Here is a 13,724-nt window from a genome sequence, read left to right as displayed (position 1 = left end):
AAATGAAATTCCTCCCTTGGGGGGGGGAGTCGGAATTTAGTGACTGATTTTTTGCTTTGATTTTGTTTATTTTAGGTGAGATTTTAATACTTAACCATCACTTGCCCTAGCACAACCAAAAGGGTTTTGAGTTTAAAACCCCCTACCAGGGGGGTTAGAGTTTAAAAACCCCTACCAGGGGGGTTTGAGTTTAAAAACCCCTACCAGAGTGGTTCGAGTTTAAAAACCCCTACTAGGGGTTTTGAGTTTAAAACCCCCTACCAGGGGTTTTGAGTTTTAAACCCCCTACCTGTGGTTTTTGCAGTTAACTCCCCCTCTTCTATAAAACAAAACAAAAAAAAATGCAAACGAAAATCCCCTAATTCCAAGAACACAGTTAAGGAAGATTTTGATTTTAAAACCCCGTCTAAAATTTACGATAAACCCCCTCTTTAATATAAAAAAAAGCTAATTACGCACTCAAAATGTTATGAGCGTAGCTAAATGGGTTTTGACTCAGTTTTGAGTTTAAACCCCACTTGTAAAAAATACCTCTTTTTAATAATAAAAAAAAAAGCAAATTATACACTAAAAATGTTATGAGTGTAGTCTAAGGGGTTTTGAGTTTAAACTCCTTCCAGTGGAGTTTGAAGCTAAAAAGTACCTCTTCAATATAAATAAAAGAAAATTACTCACTCTAAAATCTATGAGCGTAGTCAAAGGGGTTTTGAGTTTAAGCCCCCCGTCATTTTCAGTGTAAGAAAAAAAGCAAATTACGCACTCAAAATGCTATGAGCGTTGCCGAAAGGGGTTTTGAGTTTAAACCCCCCTTGTAAAAAATACCTCTTTTTAATAATAAAAAAAAAGCAAATTATACACTAAAAATGTTATGAGTGTAGTCTAAGGGGTTTTGAGTTTAAACTCCTTCCAGTGGAGTTTGAAGCTAAAAAGTACCTCTTCAATATAAATAAAAGAAAATTACTCACTCTAAAATCTATGAGCGTAGTCAAAGGGGTTTTGAGTTTAAGCCCCCCGTCATCTTCAGTGTAAGAAAAAAAGCAAATTACGCACTCAAAATGCTATGAGCGTTGCCGAAAGGGGTTTTGAGTTTAAACCCCCATTCAGAGGGGTTTGGTGCTAAAAATACATCTTCAATATAAAAAAAAAGCAAATTACACACTAAAATTATTTGAGCGTAGACAAGCCAATCGGGGGTTTTGAGTTTCTTCTACAGATGGCTTTTTTTTTTAAAGTTTAAAACCCCTCCAGATGGTTTTGAGTCTAAGATTCCCCTACAGAGTATTTTGAGGTGGATAACCCCCAACAGAAGATTTTGACGATAAAACTTCTCTTTTCGATATAAAATCTAAATGCAAACTACAGTCACTTAATTCCAAGAGCGTATTCAAGAGAGGTTACACATTTTTACCAGTGGCAGGGCTCCCTTAATAAACTGCAGTGAATAGTCATCTACCGAAATCGAAAAACACTAAATATAGCTCAACAAAGATGGCTAAGACAGATTTCAGGAGTCAGTTATAGAGATCGGATCTAAATCAAGGAAATCCTATGCCGAACTGGGAGTCGACCCCTTAGTAAGATTGTGAGAGAACGACGCATGAAGTTTGCGGGACATGTTCTCCGACAAAATGAATTACGCATAAGAAGAGTTGCAATGATATCCTAGTACAACTTGACGCCACTCATTCATGGAGGTCCTCATGGTAGGTGGGAAGAGGCTTCAGACATTACCAGTGACAGATTTTTATGGAAACTGCTTGACGTCAAATGCTCCGAACGGCGAGGAAGGGTCTGAGTCTGTAAGAATAGCACATTAGGTTTTTGAAATAAAACTTTTTAATAGCAGGAAAATGCACCGTAGATACCTCAGAATATGCATTTTGTTGGTTTTCAATATCAGAAATAGTGCTTGGCGGAGGGGTTTCGCCCAGCGCTGGGGAGCTCCTGGCGCTCCCCCAGACCCCTTGCTAGTAATGGCGGGGAGACCACAATTTTATGGAAACAGCTTGATGGCAAATGCGCCGAACGACGAGGGAGGGTCTAAGTCAGTAAGAATAGCACATTAGGTTTTTTAAATAGAACTTTTTAATAGCAGGAAAATGCACTGTAGATACCTCAGAATACATTTTGTTGGTTTTCAATATCAGAAATAGTGCTTGGCGGCGGGGCTTCGCCCCGCGCTGGGGGAGCTCCTAGCGCTCCCCCAGACCCCTTTGCTAGTAATGTCGGGGAATCTACAATTTTTTCACTAACTCATGGAAGAACCTATTCTAGGGCACAATAAACGTCTTCCGAAAGAATGAAGGGTCAGAATGTAATAAAGATTATGTACACACACACACACACATAAATACATATAATTTTTTTTTCGCGGGGGGGGGGGGTCGGGGGGGGGGAGAAAAAAATTCACCCCCCCCGAAAAAAAATCCTGGCTACGCCCATGGTTGATAGATATAGTTTTAAGGGCGGAATACTTTGCTTTTGTTTTTGTTTTTTTTTAAAAGATTTTTTTTGTTTATTTTGCTTGTTTTTTCTTTTGCGCTCAGTGAACTACGATATGGAAAAAGAAAAGTTGATTTAATTTTGTTTTGTTAAATAGAAATCTATTCATTTCTACTTAACCTTAAGTTATTTTCTTTTTACAGACGATAAATTATATTTTTGTGGGTACTCTTTCTAGGTTGCAGATATACATACATGTGATTACCATTTTTGCAACACAATTTATTAAACCAAAGGCGCAAATAAACTGTAACTTCTTTCCTCACATCCAGACTAGACATGCAAAACAAAAAGTAAAGGACAAATTACAGTTGCAAGAAATGAACCCTCCATACAACAAAAGTTTCAAAAGAACGCAAGGAGTTGATATTAATAAGGTCCTCTAGAATTAACACTGACCCTGGGCTATATAATTGGCAAAAAACAAACCCCATTTGGGCAGCTGTTTGAGACAAACATCAATAAAAAAGCTAACAAGATCCTAGAAATAAAGAATCACCCTTTATGTCAGGATTTTGTGATTTTACCATACAAGACACCGATAGCAAAGACAAACAGACACAAACACTCTTTTGTTCCCTTAGCAATCAAATCATTAAATAAGAACAATCTGATATAAACTTTGTCACATGTAAATTATGAGTGAGTCTGGTAAATTTTGGTTTCTTATAGTTATAATGTTTTTTGTTTGGTGTAATGCATAAATTGTAAGACAAATTTCTATACGGACAAAAGAGATTATTATTATTATTATTATTATTATTATTATTATTATTATTATTATTATTATTATACAAACTACTTTAAGCAATGATGGGCCCACTTTTCAGGAGCGGGCCAAAGTTTTAGGAAACATTTTGGCGAACCATAATTTAAAAACAAATAACATCAGATTTAATGCTATAACTATTAGAAGTAATGTGTTTGAAGCTGCAAGTGTTTAGATACTCGTTCGTCCTAATTTAGTATTCTATTCATCCGTCAATCTAAAGCTGGCACAAGCGGACAGCCTCATTTCTCACAAATATATGAAGTTGATAAAAAAAATGCACAAATTCTCTGAGCTTGGGAAACTAAAATGTGAAAACTGAATTGTGGATGTAGAGCTCTTGGACGTTACAAATAATTGTTTGAATGGATTATTTCATTGGGATTCACGGAAGTCTGATTTCACCACATTTAAAGACCTACCGAAAATATCTAGAAGTACAAAACATTTGGCTGCCCGGAACTAACAACCAAATTGGCCTGAATTGGTCCACGTGCCATAGTTAGCCTATCACAGACCTAAAGAGTCACAGGCTGTTGAATAGTTCTCAGGGGGCGACTCCCATGTTAGGCAACAGAAGCCAGGATTTAGAGTTTTTTAGTTCGTTATTGGGTGGTCAAAGCTGAGAAATGCCTCCCTCACCTAGGACAATGGGAACTTGTCGAGTATGTGTCCCCTACATTCCGTTTCCGAGTTCTAGACTTGTATTTAACGAGGAATCGAGTTCAGTGCCCACTGTTCACAATGTAATAGCACTACAACTAGAGACCACATTTACAATTGATTTGAAACCATTACATTTTTAAGAATAAACTTGACCTCAGCAACTAGTCACATACACACATACACAGCCTACCATGCTGTAGACTTACACAGACACATAGCCAACGCTCTTTTACAAGGAAAGCTTGAGTGTTTTTGTGCTATATAAGTTTACATTGTATTTAAAGTGCCATCTGTTTTAGTTTTAGAGACGAAAGTTGAATTTCCGATGACATGTTTACCGGCTTCCGAATGGCATTGCCAATATTGCTCTAGTGCTGTCCGTCCGTCTGTCACGTTTTGATCTTCAAAACTAAAAGCGCTGTTAAACCTCTGATTTTAGCATGGCCTGTATTGTGCTTGAAATAAACGTTAAGGCAACTTTTGGTCTTCTAGGAGCGAATTCTTTCCTTTTTTCTTAAATTAAGCAAGCTAACTGCTTCACTTACAGATTCACCTTTTGTACAAGATTTGAAAGTCTTATATGAAAACACTAGTGTATAATGTTTTATAGAATAGATACATATAGATCTACTATGTAGAGGGGATTGTCGCGTGTTCGTAAGATGCATCAGCTACTTAAGGTCTTCCAAAATTGTACAATTAAACAAAATTTGGACATTGCACGTACACTGTACAGACATGTATAAACTTTAGAAAAAAAAAACAGGATTCAAAGGGGAGTTTGTGTAGGCACGTGACTTTCTAGGTAGTATGTGAGAGTATAACAGACCGACCCGCAGGGACTGTCTACGAGTTAAAGCAAACTCCTTAATGTATCTTGTCTTTCCACTAAAATATCTGCTCGGTACAAAATCAAAGACGATAAGTATTAGGGAGGCAAACTCGAGTGCAATGATCAAGCTAAAAGACTCGCAAAAACTTTCTTGTAAAAAAAATAATACCAAAAAAAAAGTCAGCATTATAAAAAAGAAAAACAAACAAAAAAAAATGCCTGTTGAATGAGACTTAATATGGATGAAAAAAGTTTGGAATTGATTGACAATAATAGTGAGAAGTTAGTTGTTGGGCCCTAGCAGTAATAGATCGGTGTTAATAACAGGCTTCAGAACAAAGAGATTAAAGAAAACAATTTATTACGAGTAACTAATTTAGTGCATAAAAAATTGGAGGAGGGGTGCAAGAAAAGCGGATACTATGAGCGAGGGGGCGGAGAGAGAGAGGAACTATACAATGTAAGGACAACACACATATATATGTATGTCCCACTAATGATGATGGAGGCCCGGTGTCTGAGCTGTAGAGCGCTTTGCTTCCGAACCGGGGTCGGGGATCGAATCCTTGTGAAAACTGGGATTTTTATTTCGGGATCTTCGGGCGCCTCTGAATTCACTCAGCTATAATGGGTACCTGTCATTAGTTGGGGAAAAGTAAAAGAGGTTAGTCGTTGTGCTGGCCACATAATACCCTCATTAACCGTTGGCAACAGAAAAGATGACCTTTACATCATCAGCCCTATAGACCAGAAGGAAGACACCCGGTGGGGTCTATATCAATGATACACATTCACAAGGTTTATTAGTAAAAGAAAATGAAATTAAATTTGGGTAACTACAAAGATGAATATATTGTATTGTTAATGGTATAGTCACCAGTATAGTTTTATGAGCCCAAGTCATGTCTTTCAAAAGACGCCTGGGATTTTTTTTTCAGGGGAGATTTTAAGAAGTCCCCAAGTCCACCTGTCTGTAATGAGAGTCCGGACATTTTATTTAGGGGAAAGGAAAGGTACGGCGGATGGTCGTAGTGCTGACCTCGTCATATTCCGGGAGGGGGCGGGGGCGTAGGAGTTAACAGTAGGTATAAAGTGATACAAAACAATAACTCGTATAAATTTACTTCATTTATTTGACTGAAAGAATAAAAAGAAAGAATTGAAAGTATATACTTGCTCAATGAAGCATAGTTTGACGACAAGGAAATATTTACGGGACATTGTTTGTGTAATACATGCAGTATATATATATATATATACCCTTGCAGAGTGCATCAAGAACCTGAGTGTGCAGGAAGTAGAAAGAGTTGTTGTTTCCCAAACATTCTGTGTGGTGCGTTTCTAGTTGATTGGGAGGTAAGTAAAACAAAAATACAAAGGGGGATGGGGGGAATAACCAATTAGTGTATTATTTCTTTAAATTTTTCTTCCAGTTTTGTGAAAAGGAGGGGGACAAAATCTAGACTACAGTTGAGCCTGACACGATTGTCAGTTGGCTGCTTCATGAGGTTGACGACATCACCTTTGTCAACATGAGCTCTCGTCAATAATCAATGCAGCGATGAATGGGAAAACAAGGAAGACAAAAATAATGAATCCAATCCACCTTTATTGAAGCTGATGTCGGTCCATAAGTTCGCATTCTATTTATTTCATGTACGGCTTCAGTACTGCAAGAAATCTTTCCAGTGAGTTTTATACAATCATGGTCTTCTATGACAGTCCAGATAATAAGGCGGTGAACAGAGTATACATGGACGTCAACTTCACAGACCTATATTTCATGTAACTTGAAAACATGTATATCTATTGTTGTCGGATTTCCGAATTCAGAAAATGTGCATGATCTTCAGTCTTCAGTCTAAAGTACACAAAATTGCAAGTCACAAATTTTCGTTTCATAAAACTCTTTTATCGGCCAGTCTCTATTTATTTATGTCTATGTAATTACGTAACTCTTTTTCAAGCTGAAAGGGAATTCGACTTATGATTCTTGGAAATCGCTTTTTTGTCTAAAAAAAAGTAATGACCTTTAGTTTTCAAAGTTAAGAAAATATAATACTATTTCACGGATTTTAAATAGAATAGGTTATTAATCACAAAACTATATAGTCAGGCAAATCTATGATATAAAGCTTATTTCCTTTTATGTTTCCATAGAGATTCCAAAGCATTAAGTTCTGCCGTTTCAGCAATCTTAGATCCAAAATTTTCAAGCCTGTTGATTCTAATCATCATATGTTTTTAGATTGTTCTCTGTAATTGATTTTAATAGATCCTTCCTATCTACAAAATTGTTTGACGGTAGTTATAGTCTTATATAATTTATATCATGCATATTATATGTTATATAGGTAGGTCACGTTCAAAAGAAAACTTTACTTCTTGTAACAACTTTACACAATAACAGCCGGTTTCAGAATATTTTTGTATAGTGTGTAGAGAAAAACTAGATATAATATTAATATATATATATGTCTCCGGTCTCTTTATTTAGTCACCTCTTTACTGAATAAAATTTTTAAAAATAAAATAAAGTTCCCCTTTCAGCCCTTGAGATCTATAGGGCAGAAAATGTTAAGGTCATTTGTTCCTTTGGCCAACGGTTAACGAGCAGGGTGTCATTAGCCCCGGACATGACCAACCGCCTTTACTTTCCCCAACTAAAGTCAGGTACCCATTAGAGTAGGGTGAACTCAGGGGCGAACTTGAAAAATCCCGAAATTCAAAATCACAATGTTCACCGACATTCAAACCCATGATCCCAGGTACGGAAGCCAAGCGCTTAACCACTCAGCCACTACACCCTACTGTACTGAATACAAAGAAACATCTGGAGTCGATAGTGGGAATAACCGCTGAAAGCCAAAATTTGCCTAATTTCATTATACGTTTATTATATTTTGAAAAGTTATAGCGATCAAACCAGAGTTTTCAGAGTGCTGCCAAAAAGTTATAGCGATCAAACCAGAGTTTTCAGAGTGCTGCCAAACATTTAGTAATGTTTCCCCCTTATACATAAACTGACACATTTCTAGGAATATCGTTAGAGCCGTTTTCGAAATACTCGTCCAGTCACAGTCCAGTGTCCAGGCTCCACCCAGTGGAGGACCAACTTTTAGAACCCATGAAGACTGTGCAAGGTGCTGCAAGGAAGTTGAAAGAACTGAACTGATAGAAAGTATACAACCCATGAAATGATGGTTTAGAAGTAGGAGACAGAGAAGACATGCTTTCAGCAGTCAATAATTGTTTTTGTTCTTCTGTGGTCTGTGCGACACATACATTAGAACATACATTAGAACATACAATAGAACATAAAAGAAAAGAGTTCTGGCAGTTTATTGATTCTACTGTTGTTGTTGTATTTTACTTGGTGATTTTACATTACAAATACAGACATCACCAATCAATAGATCGATTTCTTCTGATAGTGTTGATGTCTAGACACAGTTGACTAACGCATTAGTAGTTACTGTATGGTTGTGTTTTGTGAATGTTTCTCATAGCTACTGAAGGACCTTGTCGAGATTGAGTCTTGATCTAGTTTTACTATTTCACCAGATCTACTGGCATGAAGTCTAGAGGAAAAATAACTGGAAGAAATCGGGAGCAATCTACCACAGAGATAAACAATGTCTAGATAGAATGCAATTATTATTATTATTATTATTATTACTATTATTATTATTATTATTATTATTATTATGTTAGAAAAGAACGAGTATTCATTCTCTGGCGAAGCCAGGGTCGAAATTAAAGGGAAGAAAAATTCATCGTAGTCCCTTTATCAGTTTCCACCGAGGAATTTATTATTATTATTATTATTAATATTATTATTATTATTATTATCATTAATTTCACTAATCATAATGTAGTTGGGTACGTAGGGCGGAGTGTACATTTAATTTGTAAGACAGAGATCTTAAAGTTATATAGTAGGCCTATTTGTAAAAAGAACTCCTGATGAATAAAAGTAGATCTAGAGTTAGTCACAGTGTTCAGAGTTAGTCACAGTGTTCAGAGTTAGTCACAGTGTTCAGAGTTAGTCACAGTGTTCAGAGTTAGTCAGTGTTCAGAGTTAGTCACAGTGTTCAGAGTTTGGCAAGCATTCGTAGGCACTCAAGACGAAATGTCTTTGTTTACATTAAGATAAACTAGTAAAATCTGTGGCTACGCCGCTGGATGTCACAGGAAATTAGGAATGAAAGTAAGATGAAGGAACTATATATCAGAATGTTGTACATTGTGTCTGCCTACATAGTGGGGGTGGGGGGTGCTCATAGATGTAGTTAGGGTTTCAATTTGTATTTTTTTGCATTTGTATGACACATTTTGTCGTGGTTTTAATGTTATTTTGTTATCTAATGATGTGTTCATAACACATTTAGATCTAGAGTTTAGGCTTGTTTTTATATAATGGTATTTCTTTTAGCAACTTTGAAAGTTCAATAGTATTATACAGTCATATTTGTGTTTAGCAACGTACAAAGTTGGATATTATAATATAGATACTAAGATATTCAACATTTTTTGTATTTGCTACACTATTTAGAATATCATATCATTAGAAAGTCATTTGGAACCTATTAGTTATTGAGAGGGAGGGAAAGAGAGAGAGAGAGAGAGAGAGAGAGAGAGAGAGAGAGGGAGAGAGAGATTCTAAAAGAGTCAGAAAGTAAAAAGAAATAAAGTTAGTACGAATGTTGTCTGGTGTTTGTTTTCTTGTAGGCATTAAGACTTGACTTAAGAAGATAGATCTAACATTGTGAGTATAACTTACCCAGATCAGAACAAGTCCATAGATCCTTTCCAGCTAATCTCTATCCCAATCAGACTGTTCTGTAGCCACGTCCTTATAGGAATTAATGTTGTTAAACTTTTGTCTTAATTTCTGCTGTCCTCAAGTTTCTGTCTTGGTCCAACGTATCCACAAGCGGACCCTGTTAGTGACTGGCGACCGAACTGACGTCAAACGGTCAAACTGTGGGTGTCAACACACAAAAAAAAAAAAACTGCCCGGTCTATACCAATGATAAAATGAAGAACTTAGAGGGGGGTGTCTTGTTGGGCTGGACATTAAGATCTAGCCGCTGTTTCCACCTTGCTATACAACTATCTACAAATTACAGTAGCTGTAGAAGGGAAGGGGTGGCAAGTGGGAGGCGTGTAGAAAGACGCAGAGCTAAAAAAAACAACACCACAACACAACAAAATAGCAATAAAAAAATGAAAACGCGATATCTTGTTTTTGATTGGGCGAATCGATTTAAAGTTGACGATTAGGCCAAGACGTTGACGGTGCGATATTAGTCGGCTGTCAGATTGGTAGCCAAAGAAAAGCGACGCGCTGAGGAAGCCACGCCCCCTTCCACTTCACTCCCACTTTCCCACAAGCTCCGCCCCCATTATTTTTCATAATCTTTTTTTTCCCTTGGGGAAGGGTTGTGCAAGATGTCAGTGGCGTATCGAAACTGGAGATCTTTGGACAAGTTAAGAGAAACAAACTCGCGAGCAATTTTTGATTAGTAATACAGCTCACAGAGGCGTATCTGTGTCTTCTGTGGTTATGGCCTATCTGTATGGTTTAGAGTCGGTGATAAGAACGCTGCTTGCCAACTTCATTTTTATTGATTTCTTCAAAACTACAAATTGCTTTTCAAATACACTTAAAACTAGTAATTGTTTACTATTTTTAACCTACCCCCCCCCCACACACACACACATGACTAATATCCACTTATGTTACTACAGTCATGACAGTGTTAGCCTACTACGAAAAAATCCAAGGACTATTATAACTACCACTATACTGATTATATCTTTTGTTACTGTGCTAGTGATTGAGTTACCTAAAGTAAAAAAAAAAAAGGAGTGATGTACCCTCCAGATCTTGCGATCTATAAGGCAGATGACCTGCTATCTATTTCTGTGACCAACGGTTAATGAGCAGGGAGTCATGTGGCCAGCACAACTACAAACCACTTTTACTTTCCCCAACTAAAGTCAGGTTTAGAGCTGGTTGGACTTAGAGGCGTCCGTACAAATCCAGAAATGAAACATCCCAGTCCCACCGAGATTCCAACCCTGGACCTCTCAGTTCGGAAAGCCAAGATCTTTACACTCGGCCATCAGGCACTTTTCCCTAGAAAAGAGAGCCCTAGAGTTGTTATTTGTTATATTCAACTCAGGTAAATCATTAAACTCTGAGTTGACTAATATTATAAAGCAGTGTTGCCAAAACTATGACCCGCGGTCCGATTCCGGCTCGTGAAGCGGTGCGTTCGGGCGGTCAAAACATCTGCTTCACATTGAATATAGCCGTAGAATAGTAGAATAGTAGAATAGTAGTACCACTGGACACGTTTTTTTTTTACATTATTTTCCCGATGATGACTCCCCGGAAATATAATTGTGTCCCACGTGCCGAAAAAAAAACAAATTGCTTGGCATTACTGTCATATGACCGAGACAGACTGGTGTCAAAGGCATGTCAAGGCTTGTCCCGTTAATATGGACGTAACGCCAGCTGATTGAAATGAAGTCTGGACCAGGAACGGAAAACCAAAAGTTCATCTAAGACAAGCACAGTGTGGTGAGAAGCAAGATTCAAACGGGGACCATCCATTCTGCTTTACATGTCACAAGCATCCAGCCACCAGTGTTTCTCGAGTGAAATAGCATCAATTTATTTTGAATAGATCTAGACTGACAATTACAAAAAACGAAAGTCAGGCGCCCCAAAGTCAGATAAAGAATACGATAGATTGAGGTAAATGTACAACAGCTAAGTGTTCGGGCAGACGACAAGCACAGAAGGGAAGGTTTCCGTGCTGCCTTTTCAAAAGCGTTTTTTTTTTAAAGTGGTTCGAGTCTAATTTGGAACTTGGGGTCTCAAGCCTCCAACACAATGTTTAGCCGACGTCATTAGTCACACTATCAATAGACGTTTCCATAATCTATTTGGTCAAACAAACTCATTTTCTACACTAGGACTATCTCCCCTTTGCCTAGTGCATTTTCTATACATGACAAAATTAATTACAACTAATTGATTAACTAATTGACAATTATTATATTTGATCAGATGTTGTCAATGAATAATTATTAAAGAAAAAAATTATTCTCTGGCACTAGCAGGATCGTGACGTGTTATAGGAAAACAAAATTCATTGACAGTGTCCCATGAGATGTGACGTGTTAGGATGTCAGCTCTGCAGTAGCACATGTAGCAGGGAGGATCTTCTTGGGAATGTTCAGGGCGTCAGGAATGTCTGTTACTCCTTCGGCAGATATCACAATGGCAGCTTTTGTCCACTTCTATTGTAGTTCATAGTCCAGGCTTAAATATCCTTTTTTTTTTTTCATTGTTTTTTTTTGTTGTTATTTAGTGTCATGAGACTGTAGTACAGTAATGTCATGAGACTGTAGTACAGTAATGTCATGAGACTGAAGTACAGTAATGTCATGAGACTGTAGTACAGTAATGTCATGAGACTGTAGTACAGTAATGTCATGAGACTGAAGTACAGTAATGTCATGAGACTGTAGTACAGTAATGTCATGAGACTGTAGTACAGTAATGTCATGAGACTGTAGTACAGTAATGTCATGAGACTGTAGTACAGTAACGCCACTCCTTCGTCTTATTTATCGTTGTCATTGACATGTTGGAGAGTTCCTCTGCGATGGTTTCTAGTACTGGCAGCCCTCCATATAGTTTTTGTACTGCGGGGGGCTGTAGAGGGGCTAGCATCTTCTTCGGGCCTCTCGATAGACTATGCAGCTTTGAAGGACAGGGTGGGCATTCCGTGACGTTGATTCACAAGGACATATTTCTTTAGGCCTGTCACTGATAATCTCTATTGTTTCTTGTTGATCATTTAAGTGCATAGCTGATCGATTGAGATCCACTGTTCTGTCTGATAATATAGGCCTATCCTAATAGTAGGCTGATGGTTAATATTTGTCTCATTTGTTTCTATGCCCAGCTTTGTAAATCAAGTTATATTTTGACGATTTGCAGTACAATATGGGTATGTTTCCTGTGTTTGATTAGAACTCTAACAGATTTTGAATGAGATATTGTTTTCTTATCTAGTGAAGTGCAGTATCATCCCAGTATGTTCACAGTCAGACTAGTAACGTGAGTAGATCAATCAATTTTTAAAAGATGTGAATCCATTCACCAGCTTCACTTTCTTTCAACCCGTTCTCAACAATGAATCCACTATTTAGGAATTGAATTATACAACAAATACGGATTATATCAGCAAAAAAGGGGCAGCAAAGATTACTTATAAAAATGTCCTCATTAAACGTTAGCGAAAAGGACTTGGTGATGTTTTATCATGCTCACATCTGCAGTTTGAATATCACTGCCTGGTATGGCAATCTGAACACTAAAAATACAAATAAATTTCATAGTATCTAAATGCTGCTGGTAAAGTCAATAGCAAAACAACAAACCCCATTTGGACAACTGTTTAATAACAACATTCATAAAAAAGCTAAAAAGATTCAAGAAATAAAAAAATCACTCTTTGGGTCAGGATTTTGTGATTTTACCATCAAAAACGAGACACAAGACATCGATAACAAAACACAAACAGACACAAACACTCTTTTTGTCCCTCTGGCAATTAGATCACTAAATAAAATTTAACGATCTGATATCAACTTTTCACATGCAAATTATAAGTGAGTCTGGTGTGAATGTATATTTTGGTTTTCTATAGTTATCATACACAGATTGTAAGTTGCTCCTCCTGCTCTGGGTGGTACACTAAGGAAAGGGTGGGGGGCAAGGAGGCGGGAGGGAAACGCACGCGCGCGCGCTAATGTCTAAACGCGATATCTTCGTGACGCCACATAGCAGACGACATATTACCAATGTAACGCCTACACTGACTTCTGCTTGAGGGGTGGCAACAAAAAAAAAAAAAAAGTCTGGTC

General features: G+C 37.4%; 1 protein-coding gene across 2 annotated transcripts in view; it reads right to left on the bottom strand.

Moving 5' to 3' along the window:
• Nucleotides 1-9,845, bottom strand: part of LOC106068693 (iroquois-class homeodomain protein irx-2-like) — a 52,324-nt gene extending 42,479 nt beyond the window's left edge. For both annotated transcript variants that reach the window (XM_056036215.1, XM_056036213.1), the window contains exon 1: nucleotides 9,553-9,845. The gene's annotated coding sequence lies outside the window, so the exon portion shown is untranslated. The remainder of the gene's footprint in view (nucleotides 1-9,552) is intronic.
• Between the last annotated feature and the right edge of the window lie 3,879 nt (nucleotides 9,846-13,724).

Source organism: Biomphalaria glabrata, chromosome 7 (assembly GCF_947242115.1).
Source record: "Biomphalaria glabrata chromosome 7, xgBioGlab47.1, whole genome shotgun sequence".
Taxonomy (NCBI): Eukaryota; Metazoa; Mollusca; class Gastropoda; family Planorbidae; genus Biomphalaria; species Biomphalaria glabrata.
The sequence above is the reverse complement of the archived record's forward strand: the minus strand, read 5'-3'. Positions and strand labels throughout refer to the sequence as shown.